General features: G+C 38.3%; 1 long non-coding RNA gene across 4 annotated transcripts in view; it reads right to left on the reverse strand.

The window, feature by feature from the left end:
* LOC141728553 (uncharacterized) overlaps positions 1-19169 on the reverse strand; it is a 34418-nt gene extending 15249 nt beyond the window's left edge. For 2 of the 4 annotated variants that reach the window (XR_012579611.1, XR_012579608.1), the window contains exons 1-3: positions 19112-19167; positions 8103-8164; positions 6282-6391 (exon numbers count right to left, since the gene is read on the reverse strand). This is a non-coding gene — a long non-coding RNA (uncharacterized LOC141728553). Of the gene's footprint in view, positions 1-6281; positions 6392-8102; positions 8165-18981 lie in introns of all 4 variants that reach the window. The other 2 variants (XR_012579610.1, XR_012579609.1) reach the window with 2 other exon arrangements.

The raw sequence follows: 19169 nt of genomic DNA on the forward strand, positions 1-19169 counted from the left end.
TGCTCTCTGCTCCAGCAAAGAGTTAACCCAAACTTTGAGAAGGGAGTTTAATAGAGCTATACAAAATATTACCTCAGTATTCCACTCCAGTCAGTTGTTTGTGCAGATGTGAATTAATGGACTGTTATAAAGGTAATGTGATTTCTGTCTTTTCAGTTAAGGAGTGATGATGGCCAAAGTTTTGTTTTGTGTGCTGCCATTAAGTAAAATCAATGTGCTAATAAAAAATCTCCATGTATCTTTTAAGAAGCAACTTCTTAAGAAATATCAAGAATAGTGGAAACATATGCTCTGTGAGAAGAAGACCAGTATTTGGTCTTTACACATCAACTGAATCTGTTTAAAACTGCTCACATCAGGTAGAAATGTTGAGGCTACTAGAACTAATGGCGTACATGAAGTTGGAAGCATTCAGTTGTTTGTGTATAAGCATTTTCTACTACATTCGGTCTACTTGAGGTTATACAAAAATATTTTGCAGAAGAAAACATTTCAAACTTCTGTCAAACTAGTCATCTGTTTTTATTACATATTTCTGAGGGTTGATCTCACTCTTACTGCATGTAATGAGTTAATGAACATTTTTTCCTGGATATATGTCCCAAGTTTAAACATCTAACTGAAAATTCTCTTTGAAAATGAACATAAATAATGCATATTAAATGTTTAATGAGTCTGATGGGCCTTCACAATAAATAAACCAATAATAGCAACTTTTTTTGGTTTGAAAAAGGTAGTTATTCTCAGAGAGAAATATGTTCTTCCATGAACAAAATTAACTCAGACCTGAAGACTTTTGAGCCAAACTTATAAAAGGTTGTTATGAGCAGAGCACAGCTGTGGGAGTTAGGGCTCCCAAATTCTAATTCAAACACCCATTTGAGGTGAAGAATTTCTGACTCTCTCATCACTCCCCAAACACTCTCATGCCTCCAAAATATAGTCTGAAGTACACAAAAAGAGGCATCTAAACCTTAAACTATTCCCTGTGCAGGTTTAGATATCATTCAGAATTTTTACAGCTTTGTGTTTGTAAATGTTTTAAAACAGAAACGCATTATGTGAGAACTAAATCTTCTTTTAATAGCTTAAGTAGTTCTGGACAAATAACATAGATTTCCTCTTATCACTTTAATTACCAAAGGAAATTGATAATCTCTCTTTCTTCTTTGGTTGGTGAGTGCTTTTGATTTACACTCCTGTATATTCCATTGTTTCCCTAAAATCTAGTCTGCAGGAAGTACAGAAACTGAAAAATCTTTGCTTTCTAGGAGCAGCACACACAGAGCAGCACACAAACTGTTGTTTATCTCTTTGGAAGGCTTACTTTCCAAAAATAAGAACTTAATTTTTCCAAAGCCATTAAGAAAGGGATGAAGCTGCTGTAATCTTCGTTGAAGTGGTATCTACTTTATGTCTTACACCTTTGCCCTTTGATTCTCCTGGATAAATCTTTTGTGGAAGCGAACTCCATGTATTTTGCAGCGTACAATCTCAGCCCTATGGTTTTTCTGAAGGTTATGAAAGTCTTTAAATATTTTTAAATTATCAGATTGTGAAAATAGTGCCTAATAGCAAATTATGTTTTAGGTTCCATGTTCTAATGTTCCTTAGAACTTTATTCAGAACTTCTCTTTAGGACTAAGATCACATCATGCTCATACATTAGGGTTATGTTCACAAACTTTAAAATTTACTCTACTTAACAACTGGGACAATTTTTATCTTTGACAAAGATGGATAATTCATAAGGTGAGGATCATCAAGGATTTAATTTTTACTGCTTCATGGCAAGGGCATAGAAGGGACATGCAGAGTTGGCAAAGACATTGCAGAGAAACTCAGTGAAATCTTTGCATAGGCATTTAGTGCTCTGACTCTCACACCTGATGCATTTGTAGATTTCTAGATAGCAGATTGTCTATAAGATATGAATAAATTTGAAGTAAATGAACAGGAAATATTAGACCAGTCAGGGAGGTTAGGAAGGTCACTGGGACCAGATGGCATAAAACCAAGAGCTCTGAATATGAAATTCCCAAACTTCTGGCTAAGGGATGTAAAATGTCATTACAAATGGACTCTGAACTAAAGGACTAGGACAGCTGTTGAATCTGCCATCTGTTAGAAGGGCTTTAGAGATGATCTTGGGGATGACAAACCAGTGAGCCTGATTTCCATTTCTGTTAAAACTGCGTATATGAGTATGAATGAAAACAACCCGTTCAGAAGAAGTTACATGGCTTCTGGATTTGTTTTCAGTAATAATAAGGATAAATGGGATCAAATGGGCATAACACGCACTGTTTTAAAAATGTCATTGATCAGGCTCCAGGCCAAAGTCTAGTTACAAATTTTTGTTGCCATGGGATTGGAGGAAAGATTTTTAAAGAAGAGGAATCTATGATAGGCCTTAATAATGGCACATTTCAGAATCTGCTCCAGCAAGGGCAATGGATAGTGAAACCTGCAAGCTTGTGGATGAATTCTCTCTGTTGACAATCAGTGTCATTTGCCTTCAATACCAATGGCTTCAATGGCAAGAATATCCAAAATAAAACTGAGCAGACCAAAAGTCAGCAGGTTGAGTTCAGTCTGAAGAAATGCATCTAGAAAAATATAACATGAACCATGCTGACATGATGCTAAACAAAGAATTGGCACTTAAAACTCAGAAAGGGACCTCTGACATTTCTCTGAAGTCTCAAAGTCAAACAAAAACTTTTTAGAAAAGTTAATGAGATTTAGCTTGGGAACAGAGAGAGAATAAGAGGATAGCAGAGTGTTGGAAAACTGATATGCCCATATCTTAGGTATTGTGTGTAGTTTTGTCTTCACATATGGGGAAAGGTGTAGCTCCATACTCCAAAGAAGTATGGAGAAAAACAAGTAAAATGTTCAAGATAGTTGCCTTTTGCAGAAACACTTAAAGGCTGGGACATTTCATTTTAAGAAGAGAAGGCCAAGGAAGGTTATGACTGAGGTTCCTGAAACCATTTAGGCAATACATAAACTGAATAAACAATCCTAGACCTATGGGAACTTGAAACCAGTAAGGCTTTTGTTTAAAGACAGTGACTGTAGTCCTTCACACAGTGAATTTCTTGAACTGACACTGGCTAGAGAGGTTGGAGGAAACTCCAACTCCACTACTGGCAGTACCAGTAGTACTCCCACCTCTCTAGTGGGTTAGTCATAAATAGTCATCTCTCACAAAGTTGCCCTTTAGTTTTTTAATACTGGGCAGAAGTGTACCCACTGTCAATATTAATTAAACCATTACCCACACTGAGAAGAGCCATGTGGGGAATAGACTGCAGAAAGTTATCAGGCTTCTCGTGTTTCTGCTGTTACTGGAGGCAGTGCACTGGGCTGTATGAGGATTAGTCTGCAGCTCAGGGACATTTCTTACTTATCCTTTTCCCTTATTCAGTCCAAGGATTTTATATGTGGTTTCTTACAGTGAATACCAAATATATTTTTTAAACAAGACCGACTTTTTAATGGCCTCACAGATGAGGCCTGCATGTACCTGTGCAGTACCCAGGTTGTCTCAGCCACTGTGAAGGTATTGCTTTTAGATAACTATTTCTATGCAGAGATCAAGATAGTCTATAGGTTCTGCTTAATCTGGTAAATCAACAAGTAAATTGCAAGTCCCAAAAAGGTTAGGCAATGCTCAAAACTGAATATACAAAAAGGGCAAAATCAGTGACCTCTTGGCAGAAAGGAGAAAGAAGTTTCTTATGTCATTTTGTTTTCCCAGCCAGTAAAGAAGTAACAAATGCAGATTAATGTCATAGTCATGTACAGCAAATTAAGGAGAAGGTAATAAGTCAATAGGTTTCTGGGTATACAAGAATAAATGTCATAGGCAAATAGAAGTGGAATAAATGAAGTTCAGTGTCACATTTTATGTCATTTACCTAGCTTAAGTTACATTGCCACAGGCCTCAGTAAGGAAGAGCTGCCTGATTATGAGCCTTGGGTTACATAATTCAAAATATATTCACATTTCTTTCCGGGGTAAAAGAACATATATATCATTTAGTTAGAGAACAAATACCAGGGCACAGAAAACTTTAAACTTCTTATTTAGAAGACACTATATGGGAAAATAATGAACAGATGGGAAATAAAAGGAATATGTTGACATTTCTTCAGCCTGCAAGGCATAGTAATCTTTCCTTCATTTTAGACAGTCCAAGGATCATGCACCATATGAAGTTTTTAGATATCAGGGTACAGGAAGCCGTGTTGTAAAGGGGAAACATTTAGATCATTAAGTTGTGTATGATAGTGCACTAAAGTGCAACTCCGTCATTCTGAACCACTCAAGAATTATAAAGCACAAACGGTTTCCAGAAGGTCTTATTTGGAGAAATCCAGGTAAAGTTTTTCCATTCAGAAATGGCCTAGCAGGTAATTTGGGTAGTTTAGGATCAGGATGTTTAAGTAAAGACTGTTGCATTATTTTAATAATACCTTTAATAAATACTTTTGATGATAAGGAATTTAAAATTCTACGGGAGTGTCTACGATTACACTCAATTGGGTAACCTGTGAAAGGGATTCTATATGAAGATTTAAAAATAGTCAAATATTCTGATTTATAGTGCAATTTTATGTGAAAAGCTGGCTAAACATAATTTTAATTTTCCTGAGAAAATAGTTTTTACTTAGGATACATAATGCAACAAACTCAATGGATTTTATTTATGTTCTTAAAGATAAACAAGTGTTTCTGTGCTGTTTGTATTAGAAATAAAATTAGGAACATGTTAAAATACTGTCCTGCATTGTCCTAAGTAAAACATTCCTGTAAGATAAATTGATAATTTTATAAAATCTCAAATGTATTTATTTGTTTTAGATGTGATAGAAAATAATGCTCACATAAAACACCTGGCAATAATTAGGCTTATAGACACAAAGCACTCACTGTATTAATAGCAAGGTATGCAGGTAAATTTACTCTGTTATCTCACTCCCTTGAATAATCAGTAGATAGTAATATTAAACTGAACAGATTGCTAAATTTAAGTAGGGTATCTGATCTTTCAATTGACGCTCACTGAAGTACAGAGCTCTCTCCAATCAATATCGTTTGCATACTTATGCAACAAATCTCAGAAGTCATTTCAGACCCATCATTGTGTGCAAAAAACATTTCATAAATCATTTGGAATACTAAACAAATTAGAGAAAATTTTCCTTTGGATTAGAGAAGAAATTTCTTTAATAAAATATATATTCTGAAATATTTCCTCTTCTGTAAGAAGCTGACTAGATTAAATTGAGAAGCTACTATAAAAGACCCACTGGGATACCTATTATTTCTTCATCCTTTTATCCTCTTGCAATTCTCTTGGGGACGTGTACATGTATATGCTGCATGAAATGTTCTTAACTGACATTAAGTCTCTCATCCCCTTAGGCCGTGGCTTTTTTCCTCCTACTGTACTGACCATTAAGCGGCTCTTGTGGATGTGATCTGGAAAGTGTTGTATTTATACCTTCTCAAGCACATATCTAAAACTACTCAATGCATTTTGATATTCCATGACTTTTTAAGCCTCATATAAGTTATAATATCAATTATGTTTCAATGTAATGACATGAAAGTGACACGCCATTGGTTCTTAGCTCTAAATGGGTGCAGGTGTCTTTTAATACATTTTTGCTCATCTCTTGGCATCTATCTTTCATTCTTCTTTCTGTTTTAAACATGTACGATTAAGGACAAAATAATACTGCCTACCCAGGGCCTTGGGGAAAGCCACATTGAATCTTTTTCCTTTGGCTGATCTTTGTTGGTGGAAAGCTGTATTAGGCAGCTTGGGCTTTGAGTGGGAAAATTAGGAGCACAATTCATGCCTGTGCACACTTCTGAATAATGCTGGTACATCGATTAGTTGAGTTAGTGCAAATTGTTTGCTGAAAGATAGCATGAGAGGTAGCATGGTGAGAAGGAAATTAACTCTATTGCACAAACCTCTTGGTTGCATTCTCCACCAATTATACTTAAAATACTTTGCTTTTTTGTACCCTGTTCTTGTATAGCAGCAGCTATAGAGAGCACGTACAGTCCATCTCCTATCCACTTTCCAGGTTGGCTTAAATGTCTGCAACCAGAACCATTCCCCCAGGTTTAATATTCAAATATTAATTTGTACTAAAATATTATGCTCTTTTCTTCTTTTATTTTATACTTCAACTCCTTCTCCCCATGGGAAAAGCAAAGGACGATACTAGTACAAGAATCTCATTTTACACTGTACCTGAACTGTCTCTCTGTTTTTATATTTTATGGTCCTGCAGTTCTTTTCTCAGTCACTCTGACTGCATTAAATTATGTAGAAACAGAGGCTTGTGACATCTCTGAACCAGCCTGCAAGAGAATAAAAAATCTTTCTTTTGCTTTCAGCCTGATGGAAAATCAAATTCCAAAAATTATATACAAATAATATCACCAGTCTAATGAATGGAATCAAGGAAAGGCAAGGGCAAACCCATCAGTTTTATTATCTACCAGTGCTGAAGGATATCTCTAGAATTAGTATGAATTTACATTACTAAATGGTCTTGGAAGGACGCGATAACTGGGTGAAATTTGAGTTTGTTAATATTTCTAAGCAGTAGCAGAAGATGCTCTCTTTGCCTAAGGCATAGGGCTGAAGCAAGAAACATTGAGTTCCCAGTCACAGACTTGCAGGGTGACCTTGACAAGTCACAGAACATATCTGTGCCTCAGCGTGAGATGCGGGATATTAAAACATTTCCTAGCTCGCAGAAGTGTTGGTAAGGCTCAATTAATCACAGTCTTTCAATATCTTCACACAAAAGGGTCTAGATAAGAACAAAGTATTACCGTTACTAAAGCAGACCTCTCCTGAGCACTTAATTTTTCATTTTATATAAACTTTTTTAGCTTATGTGCACTGTCAGCATACAGAGCCATAGATCCTTCAGATCTAGTTTGTGTGGAGCTTGTCAAGATACAGCTGTTTTTAGTGCTATATCCCTATTAGGATATGACACAATACATCATAACAGCTCCATCAGAGCCATTAGGGTGTAAGCTGTCAATGTGTAATAAGATTACTATGCATTACATCTCTGGTGGTGCTCAGATAATTCTGAACTAGGTATGCTGTCTTAGAGTCTACAATGCCTTTGAATATTGATGTTGCACTGTTAATGAATGCAATAGTACTATTTTTGAGGTGGAATTAGGATACATTCTCCAGTATGTGTGAAGAGCATTTTTTTAAACAATAAATAACTAACTTTTCCAGAAATCCCCAAAGATGTTCTCCCCAGCTTCCTCATGTACTAAAGACCTGCAAGTGTTGCTATTTACAAATGAAGGTTTTTCTTGTTTAAGAGAAGGAAAAAACTCTCCAAATAACAGCCAAAAATATTAAATAGATATAATCCAATACGTGGCCTTGGATTCCCTAGACTAAGAGAAGTTTGCCTTCAGAATACCTACTGAGATAGGAACAACTTTCAATGTGTTCTTTGTTTCTCTGAAAAGTGCAATTTTCAGACAGAAAAAAAGAGAAAAATTATGCTACTTTACCCACAACTTTAGTCAGGGTATAATTTAAATAAGAAAAAAGAAATATTCAAGTAATTTGAAGTGCATTCAGAACCTTCTGATGGTTGTCTAATAACAATCTAAGATAGGTACCATCAGTGAAAATCAAAGAATCATAGAATGACCTGGATTGGAAGGGACTATAAAGATTATCTACTTTCAATTCCCCTGCCATGGACAGGGATACCTTTCACTGGACGAGTTAGCTCAGAGATCCATCCAACCTGTCCTTAAACATTTTCAGGGATGAGGCATCCACTACTTCCCTGGGCAACCTGTTCCACTGCCTCATCACCCTCACAGTAAAGAATTTCTGCCTTATACCTATTCTAAACCTACTCTCTTCCAGCTCAAAACCATCCCACTTTGTCAGTCACTACATGCTCTAATCAGAAGAACCTTTTTGATTCAGTGAAAGATGCTGTAATAAGTTTCTCCTTCCCTGTCTGCACGACACCTAAGCATCATCCAATCATTGGGGAACTTTCTGTTCTCATACTTTTGTGAAGGAACATTCTTTGGGAGAACTGGAGTGCTGACTTTCCGGGGTCACAGTTAAGTCTGCAACAGAACAGGGAGAAAAAGTGAGTTTTGCTGGCATTTTAAAATCATCACCAGAAATCTACAATTCTATATGAAACTCTTGTTCACAGTATCTCATTATTCCTGAAATAATTCCTTTATCAAAATGAGCAAGGTGACAAAGCTTCAGTAACAGATATGTGCCTGTATAGTTCTCCTGAGAACTTGTACATGCACACATGTGAGTCTGTACAGCAGAAGGCTGTGGTATGCCTTGAGTAAAGAGAGATGTGAAGGCTAAATACAAACTCCAAGTGCTTACAATAGTTTCAAGTTTTCCCAGAGAAGACTGAGCTGAGTTGCTTCAAAGGATGTTTAGCACTTGGCCAGCAAGAGGGTTTGTAAGTCTTCAGGAGGTCTGAAGTCTCTCCTAAAAGAGGGAATTACAGCTTCTCACAATCAGTTTCTTGTATAAGTGTGAGATGTTTGATTTTTCTGAGTCTGTGGGGGAACACAGGCAGGCAGACCTCGAGTAAGAAAAGCTTAATAAATTTTCTAGAAATGTATATTCCAAAAAGTTCAGACTGAGTAAGAAGAGAAAGCAATACAGTCATTTTTCATAATGATAAAAAGTCTTGTTCAAAGTCTTTCTCATTAAAAATTAAATAACTTTTGGTGCAGGAATAGAAGGTAAATAGGAAATGCATTCAGAGACCTGACACTTATGCTGAATAACAACCAGGAAAACTTGCTGTGGTCCTTGAAGGAGACATAGAGCACAACTAAACAAGGAAAAATACAGAAAAGAGAAGCTAAAATTAAAAAAAAAAAGCAAGTGAAATGAGGAGAAATGTCAATGATCTGACAAGAAGCATGAGTAAAGGCTTTTTCTATTAGGGCAAACAGGAAGATGTAAGAAATTCAAATGCTTTGTGGGTACAGGCTGACATGGGGGAACAGTGTGCTGAAGGAAAGACTTTCTTACAGACAGAAAGAATTTGCACATTTGAAATAGTAGCTAGCAAAATTATATGGAAATAACCACAATGTTCTATGTGTCTTTTGCTAGAGTAGTCCACACAGGAGAGATTGACAAAAGTCAAAGACATTAATTGAAGCTCTTGCTCTAGGAAAAAATCCCCTCTTATGAATAAAGGAGCTTCCAGTTGTATGAAAAGACACATAAAATGATCTGGAACAGTAGTGAAGAGCAAAACTCTAAGAACAAATCTGTCTCAGGTGTGAACATATTATTTCCCTTATGTGTACATCCCAAGAACAGGTTGTGGGGTTTTTGAAAGAGATCTCCAGCTTTTCATGGTAAAATGTTCAAAACTCAAAAGACTTGTGAAAATGTTAAAATAGACATTAAAGGATGCTGTTTGTAACTGCAGTGTCAAGGACAAAATAAATGTGGAGAAAAATTTTTAAAACATTAGTTAGTTCAAAAACCCTTCCAAACTGAGCAAGAACACCAAAGAACATATGCCTTCAAAAGAAACATTTGCTGAGACAGCAGGAATCAAATTCTTCCAGAAATTAAATGCTTCCTTACCCTCGCTACAGGTTTGTTTCATTTTTTCTGTCCTTTTTTTTCTTGGAAGGCTATTTTTGAACCATAGTCCCCAGATGGTTAAAAACATTCTTCTGATTTCCAGACTAAATTTATTCATAATAAGTTTATATTCATTTGTCCTTGTGCCAGGACTGTCCTTTAGTTTTAATAGTACATCTATATTGTGTAGCTATTTGTAGATTAAATTATTAATATTACAAGAGGTAGTATCAATTTTTAAGAGACATCACTAGATGAGATTATGAAGATAAAATTCACTGTTTCAACAGCTGTTTGATCATAAAGTTATAGCCTAAAAAGATTATAAATACAATAAGAAGTGTTTTCACATCACTTTGAGGGAAACAGATATGTATCTTTTTATTACTTTTTTATGATATTCAGTAATGAAATACAGTTAAAATAAATTCCACAGGTTTTGAGGAAAAAGCAGGCTAGGTTGAGTTGCTATTTTTTTGTTAAATGCAGAAGTCTGTTCTTCAGCCTTGGTACAAGTGAAAGGATGGGTACTCCTTTGGACTACACTAATTATGTGTTTAACATTGGTAGCAATATGACAATTAATCTGCCACTGCATAACAACATTATAATTTCGAAGTAGATTTGGAGAAATGGATTGTTCGAGGGAGGGAAATTGAAATTGTTAGGATGAAGGAATAGTATCCTATGGAAGCATACTGTAGAGACTACATTGCAAGGTTTTAAAAGCCCTTTTGAGCAGTGAAGATGCCTGTGAGTATTAACAGTTCTTGATATATTAGTATATGAATAACAGACATGAATGGTTTCTAGATTTTTTCCCTTTCTGGTGTGAAGGAGGAATGCTGTCTGTCAGACCCTCTAAGATACATTACAGGGATTTCCCTGCAGTGCTTTCCCTTCTGTGAAGGATAGACTGAAGATGTGTGGAGAAGAATATCAGAAATCACATTTCTTGGCTGAATGGAATTTCAGATTTACCTTCCTAATCTTGGTTTTAGTTACCTGCAGCCCATCCAACAATGCCACAACTGGACACCTCATTCCCTGTGCTGTATATCCCTAAGCATTGGTCTGTAAAACCTCTGTCAACACTGAGCTGGTGACTCCTTTCCTACTATCGCTTTGTTTTTGCTCCTGTGTTTTTGGGTATTACAGGGCCTTCTTTATTAGCCTTTTCCACTTAAGCAACACATGACTCCTGACCTGAAGCAATGCAAGTGAGTAGGCTGGCTCGCTGTTTGCGCTGCCTTTCTGCATGATGCCTCTGCCTTTCCTCGGCAGACACAAGGTACCAGAGATGTCTCAGAGCTGAAGAGAGTGTGTCTGCCTGCCTGCTCACCCTGTAGCTCTGGGGGACAAGTAGGGTGAATATGAGAATAGCAGTTTGTGCCCACAACAGCAAGTGTCCCACTGTGAGAGGAAAATGGTATTGCTGCTTGTATTTCAGATGATCATAAAAATAAAAAAAAATAAAAAGGATATAGTAGCCCAAAGGATAAACTGAATTCAAAGGTACTTGTAGCTGCTCTGAAGCTTGTACTATGAAAAAAAAAATCAGAAGCAAGAGATTCATTGAAGTCCTGGATTTCATGCACTTGTGTTTGGCATTGTTATTTTAATCTTCTGACCTCATTTTGTATTTCTGTACTGTTTGTCTTCTCTGGCAATGTTTAACTTACTAGGTTAAAATAGTCTTGTATTATGGAGCTACTGTGCTAGGCTGCTGGGATTTTTCCCTCTAAAGTTCCCCTGATCTTTATCAACAATTGCTCAACATCTGCATAACTCTGTCTTTCCCGTGTCTGAACAATTACACTTGGGAGGCTGCCAGCTCATGGTGGTGGCAATTGGCACCTCTGATCAATGTGACAAAAGTATTATCCACTCAATACATTTTATCTATGGAAAAGAAAGAAACCCCCACCTCATGCACAGTAAGTCTGTACCTGCCTACCCTTCATTCACTATCTCCACCTTCACCAGGAATCTCCCCACGTTTCTGCATTCTGAACCAGGCACAGATTAAGGAAGTTTCCTAGGAAAACTGTTGGAGCAGTTCTGCATTTCAGCCTAAATAAACTTCACCTACTGGTAGAGTACCTGCTGGTACTTTGAAGATCCTTTCTCCTGAAAGAAAATGACAAATTAATTCCATCCAATGATAATTTATGCATAAAACAAGTTTGGAAATTAACACAAAAGTAACCTTTATCTTCTGTGAGAACATATGCTGAGAAATATGTGATGGCATCCTATTTATGCCATAATTAAACGTGATCTTCTGTTGTGGTGTGTTGCAATGTCCGGTTTTAAACTTCCGGGGCCCTTCCCATGTGTACCTACCCCTTCTCCCTTCCCCCTCACCCCTTGCTGAGTGTGCCCTGTCAATCAGGCTAACATACCAGCAAGGCGTCGTGTGATTCGTCGATTTCAAAGGATGCTCCTCAGGCCTGGGGGTCATTGGACTGTCTAAGTGTCATCCTCCCTTGAGACCCTGCCCCCTTCACCTGGTTGGTAACTCACCTGTCCCCTCCCCTTCCCCTGTCCCCGAGCTTATAAAGTTAATGAGACCATGCGGCCGGTATTCTGTTACCAGCAGTGGCCCAGTGCAGACGCCTCTGCACCAATGGAATAAACATCTGGCTACCTTCTAGCAGAATCCACTCTCCTTTATCTCCACCATCGCCAGAAGCTCTCTCCTGAGGAGAACGGAGTCCTGTCTTGTGCCCCGCTGCACTCTGCCGCCAGCCAAGGTATCTCTGGGGTAAAACACCGCAGTGCTGCCTCTGGCCCAGCAGCGAAAGTCAGAACTGGCCTGGGCACCATCTAACTGGTTATATTGGGATACTTATTCCAATAATCTTCTTTATCTTCTTCAGCCTCTGGGAAAAAGCTACTTCTACAGTGATTCTTTGGGCTTATGGCAAGTTTAGCTAGTCCTGGAGACCTCTTGATAAATTGGCCATTTATATATGCTATCATTCCCTTAACATCAATACTGGTATTAAGATGCTATTATTTAGGTGGAAAAACCTGCTAAGAATAAGAATTCTGATTTTGAATTTAATTTCATTGATTTCTGGATAATGAAGAACAGTGCAAATAAAAGCCACATGTATCTACTTAATATGAATAGCAGATTATTTTAATTTTTTTAGCTATCTTTTTTATGAGTAAAGAAATACATTTAATCATTAAATAGAGATTATATGAGATGCAATTAGCAAGTTATATATTATGTACTATTCACCTTTCATAGCACAATCAGATCATTTTGTGGATGTACACAGCTGAGGAAATCTAACTGATGCTTGAAACTACACAATGTTCTGAAACAGGAAGAAATATTCAGATTTTACATGTCAGTCTTCCCAGAAAATACTCAAATGGCCTTAAAGCATGCATTTCTACTTTTGAAGCAATAAGAAGAGATTCTGATCTTATGCCTCCTGTTCTAATAATCAGTTTTTGTTACAAACATTTCTTATTCCTGCCACCATTTTGGACTGATCTGGAAATGTACTGCTCTTGGGCTGAATGCTTAATCAAACAGTGATGCCACTAGAGCCAGTGGGTATGCTGGAGCAAAATTATTTTTGTCAGAGTTCATGTTCACAGGACTGGCTCCTGAATGCTCAGAAGCGAAGCAAAGATATTAAATATAATCACTATAGTGGACACTTTCGAGTGCCCATGAGACCTTCCTTTACATATGTATGATTTCAGAAGGCAACCTTGGATTTCTGGAGATCTTAATCACCTTGTATTTTCTTTGCCTTGCTCATACCTTGAAGACTCAGTTCTTAGGCAGATCAGTCCCTTAGAAACTTAAATTTTCAATTCAGTCCTTGTCCAGAATTGCTTTGTAGGTTTGTTCACCAGTGCCAGCTGAACCTAAACACCATTAAAATGCATACAGCTAGATGGCAGCTATCTAAATTGTGAGAGAGGTGGAGCTACCTGGTTATTTTTCAGTGCTGAGCATGGGAATGTTAATCTGCAGTGTAAATGAGTGTTCTGGTTTAGGGCTGAGACCTGCAGACAGGCTTTTTCTATTCAATTCTTGAGTACAGGGCAACCCTGCCCCAGAACTCCTGCATTAAAGGCAAACATGACAAGTACATTTTTAGGTAAAAAATGAGTACATATTTAGATCTCTAGAATGCTTACTAACTTCAAGTTTCATGAGAGACTGCAATCAGGAGAGACTTGAGTAAATCAGGAAAGCTGATGAGAAAACAAGCAGAGTGGAACTCACAGTCACCTGACTCTCACTAATGGCGTCTCCAGGCCAAGATTAGAGAAAGATGCTGAGAAAAAGTGATTATTTTCCCTTTCTCTTCTGAAAAACAGCTCATTATTACAGCCACACACCTGATTTCAACCATCCAAAGCAGAGAAAATCCCAAGGTCAATAGATTCCCTTCATGGATGTTGAGTAAATTGAACTGGTAGAAAATTCATCTTGATTTACTAGGGTTGTCATGCTTTTTTAAAGTTAAGAGTTGTACATCTGGGATCTATCACTTGAAGTGCTATTGGCAGGAAATCTAAAATTATGGGCACATATTACATAGCAGCAATGAACATTAAAAGTGAAAGCCTGTCTTTTAAGAAAACAGCAGGAAGATGAGGTTCTGAGTCTTATAGCAATAATATTTTATGGAGCTACAGTAGATCTTCCAGAAAAACACTGTGGTGCCATAAAACGTCCAGAGAAGGACAATGAAGCTGGTGAAATGTCTGGAGCACAAGTCCTGTGAGGAGCAGCTGAGGGAGCCAGGGGTGTTTAGCCTGGAGAAAAGGAGGTTCGGGGAGACATTATCACTCTTTACAACTGCCTGAAAAGAGAATGTAGCCTGGTGGGGTGGCTGGGATCTTCTCCCAAGTAACAAGCAATAGGACAAGAAGAAGGAACCTCAAGTTGCACCAGGGGAGTTTTAGATTGGACATTAGAAAAAATGTCTTCACTGAAATGTGATTCTTCTGAAATTTTTGTTGAAAGATTTTTTCCATGTGTTTCATTACTTACCTGTTGTAGCTACTGTACTTTTTCAAATGTTGTATGCTCAAAGGCATGAGTATCTCTTAGTCATATTAGGCTATGAAATATACTGGAACATAGCCACTTTGAATAGGGGCCACATTTTAGTATTTCTATAAACAGAAATGTAAAGGAGTGCAACTGACTTGGGTATTCCCTTGGATATGCTCTCTTGTGATCCATTGGCAGTGCAGTGATGCTGCCAGGAAGAGTGCAAGTTAGGTTATCTTGAATCAAACTCCATACCACAAATGGTTATGTGTCACCTGTGTCCTACAAGTATTACCCTTGTGATCAAGTTGTAACAGGATCTAAGTTTAAGAACTCTACTAATGAAACTTTTGTTCTCCCATCACTAAATTTTAAGGAAATAGCCATGAACTGGAAATTCTCTATCTCTATAACTGGAAAATCTCTACCTATTTATTTATTTATTTGTTTATTGTATGGAAAAGCATTTTAGGGGCTTTTAAATATTCTTTCAGTTTGGAGGAAATCTGAAGTACTACATTGAAACATAAGGAATTAGCTGTAAATTTATGAAATTAAAGCTAAGCAGAAGCACTCGAGTCTGATATTACTATTGCCCAAGCTGGATAGTATGTAAAATGTAGATGCTATTAGAAGTTGAACCTCAAAAGAAGTTTTAACATTCATTCAAATCCAGCTACTTGTGGCAGCAATTAAGTTGCTATATTTTTTGGTCTCTTATTACATATTACTGACCTCTGTCATATTTCCCAGTGGCATAATGTCAAAATATACTGCTAGAATAAATGTAAAATATGTGTATAAGAAGTGTTCTGTAATATTTTCAAGACTTCCATAAATTTAATGGGGTGAAATTGGGGATGTTTCTAGAGGAGACTCCTCTCTTTATGCCATGATATGTCCACATTGAATCCAGCCAGGTTAGGCCAAGATCTGATAAAAGAAGCAGACACCTGATTTCTGATTGCAAATAGGTTGCCTTTCTGAAACCCCAGACAATATGAACCTCTCCACTTCCAGAGAAAGAAGAGATGAGGCTGTCCAGAGAAACTGAAGCAAACTTTTTGCTTTTCTAAAACCAAGATGGACATTTAGAGTATTCCCACTGCTACAGTGCAGTTGGTTCTGTAGAGATTTAGTAGATAGGGCGCATGGTTGGAAAGCAGTGACAAATACTGGAGTTTTATCAAAATATTTATCCTTGAGATTTTTTTTTAATGTTTAATTAAAGACACATTAAAAAGCTTGATATGTTAATAAAACATCAGCATTTTGCACTGAAGTACCTTAGGTGCCTTAAACTGCCAAACAAACAGTGAATGTATTCTGCATGGCAACTGCTTGACATGTTGGTTGTTTAATCATTAAGAGCTAGACAAATACTCTAAAATTTCTGTGCATTTTTGATTGAGTTCTATATCCATTTCCTATTCCTTTTGCACTTGCTTTCCACAAAGGCTTGAGCAAACAGGCTTTATTTGCACCATTCTACACAATGGATGACATTTATTACTGTACAGAGGAAACAGACAAGCAATACACCTGGGTACAAAACTGATTCAAAAGCAGTATTTGTTTTATTAAGGATTTACTGTAATCTAACTGGCTTAAAGCTGCCTGTTTCAGTGCAGGTTTGATGTCTCAAAAGAGCAGCTTCAGAGACACACATCACTCAGAGAGGTGGACAACAGTGGCACCCAGCTGTCCCACTGAGAATGGGTGATTTCTACAGACTGGGAGATAGCAATGCCAGGCATTGACTGTAGATATTTGCAGTCCAAGAGAATGAAGATGTATGTAACAAAATACGATGACTGAGACTGATCTATCAGGCTTCTGTGGTTCCCCCCTGCCCTTTCTCAAGTTCAAAAGTCTTCCATGCAAAGACTTTCCAACAGAGTGAAAGGAAAAAGTAACTTCAGCTCAGTTTTCAGGAAAGGTATTCAATAGAAAACTAATATTGGTGGCTATGAATTCCTGAAAAGCTATGTGACTAAAGAGGTGTGGTGGTTTGACCAGGAAGAAGTGGGAATTCTGGGATGCTGTGGTCAAACCAATGGATGTTCGGAGTTTGATACTGACACCTGGTGTAGCCAGTGGGGTTTGGACACACCTCCGAGAATACACAGGGGTTAAAAAGCAGGGCTCTGGCCCTGGGAGGTTCTCTTGGGACGTCGAGGAGAAGAGGTCAGATCACCCTCCCCTGTCCAGCCGCTGCTGCTGGGTGGGGGAGGGGCAGCCATGCGGTAGGCCCGGGGCCTGGACAGAGATGGGGGTGAGAAGGCCCTCAAGGATGGAAGGGTGGAGGAGCCCCAAGAGACATCGGGCAGCCATTCCCCCCCCCCCCAAGAGAGAGAGAGAGAGGAGAGTCGGCGAGACGGAATGTGATAGCAGCCGGCCCAGGAGGAGAAAGGGGGGAGAAAGGTGCAGCCCGGCCGGCCGCAGCAGCAGCGTGTGGGAGTATCGTCGTTCTGAGACAGACAGAGACTGAAAGTTTTAACCCCTTTCTTTCATGATTGGGGCCTTGCAAAAATGCTAATCCTCCTCGAAGCTGAATAAGAAGGGAGATAGCAGATGAGATGAGACAAGGACCTGGCCCGAAGAACGTGGAGATGATTGAATGGGGAGAGATGATTTGGAGTGGCCTTCTGGCTGGACTTTTCTTGTGGCCATGGACTCATTTTGTTCCTGTGACACAGAGACTGCACTTGGGGGGAAGCAGTGGCTCAGAACCAGGAGGGTTCATCGTGAGGACCCCCCGGCCCCAGGGGGTTGGAAAAATATGGGGGGGACAGATGTCCCAAAGCAGAGACTGTGCCTTTTTGGAGTGAGACAAGGCATCCTTAAAAGACAACCCTAAAAGCAGCTCTGATCCATGCACGGTGGTGAGAGCACTGGGCATGGAAGGAAGATGTCACAAGCGGCAAAAGGACTTTTTTTCCGGGCGGTGCCGAAGTGACAGGGAAGCACACGAGGTTTCAGTGTGTTTCCAGGGGAAGCCTATGGAACAAGAAGGACTCCTCTCCTCTTCATGAACTGAAGTTTGAGTATACTAAAGTGTGGTGCCAGGCTGGGCAGTTGGTGATTTGGGAGAATGTATCGGATTGGGAAATTCAGGTAGTGGGGAGGAGGAAAGTGGTTTTTTTGTAAGGTTTTCAATTTTTTTTTCTTTTCCTTATAGTTTTTCCCTATTTTCCTGTAGTTTAGGGAATAAAGTGTTCTTTATGTTTAAGCTGGAGCCTGTTTTGCTTATTCCTGGTCACATCTCACAGCAGACACCAGGGTGAGGGAATTTTCATGGGGGCACTGGCTCTGTGCCAGGCTCAAACCATGACAAGAGGATAAGAATTAAAGTGTTCTAACATTTCTTAATCTTCTTTATCTATTGAAATTCCCCAAGAGGTTCAAAACCTATTAGAAACCACAATTAGAGATCTGAACAATGCATCAAATAATCTGAACTCTTACGGTTTAATTTGTGAAGCTCAGTATTCTGTTGTGCTGGACAAACCTCTGACAGAGGCTGTTTGCAATCCTTCTAAAGGAATAAAGCAAATAAATTCAGGAAAATCTAGATTTACTCTTGCACATTCTGCAAGCAGAAAAGAGCTAGGCTGCATGAATACATTGCTAATTGTGAATTATTCATCTCACTCTAGCAATCAGTAACATCCACATTAAACATTAAAGACCTAGATTCACAAGGAGAATGTAGGCACATAAATACCTCTTCAGGCAGCCAGGGTTGACATTTAAATGCTAGTGGTATTCAACACCCCCACATCACCCCTCCCACCTTTTCATAGGTGCTTAAAACTGCATACATACTCAAATTTCTGTTGAAAGGCATCAGAATAGCTTCCAAAAATTTAGCAGCTAGGAATTAGTAGGTACCTATTTTATTGTTTTCCCAGGTCGAAGTTCACACAATAATTCTCTTTCTTATTGTGGTTTTGTTATCTGATTTTTCATCTTGCAAAAGATACACACAGAATCTGTTTCACTAAAATATTACAGCTCTAGCTTTAAGCCCAGAAGCTTAGTTTCTGTGCTTTTACCTGGGTGTTAACAGAAGGTGCAGAGTCATTTCCCAATGACAGTGGTCTAATAAATATTTCGATTCTACTCAGACACAGGCACACACACAAATTGAGCATCAAGAATCAAAATGCATTTCATCTTGCTAGAATAGCTATAACACCAGTAGCAAAAATATTCCTTTTATAACTATATTATGATTTTATGACTCTCAATGATACTCACTGCTTTTCTTAGTTTAACCCTTGGAGCTTGGTGCCTTGGCTGGCTTTGCAGGGGAGAATAGCTAATAACATGGTGATTATTGATTCCCATTAGATGGTTCTAGCTCCAGTACAAAGAAAATGTCCAGTACCTTTCGTGTCTCCTCCAGGGTGAACAGAAATCCTCTGACAGCTGCTTCAGAATGACTC

The sequence above is a fragment of the Zonotrichia albicollis genome, chromosome 3, assembly GCF_047830755.1.
Source record: "Zonotrichia albicollis isolate bZonAlb1 chromosome 3, bZonAlb1.hap1, whole genome shotgun sequence".
In the NCBI taxonomy this organism is placed as follows: Eukaryota; Metazoa; Chordata; class Aves; order Passeriformes; family Passerellidae; genus Zonotrichia; species Zonotrichia albicollis.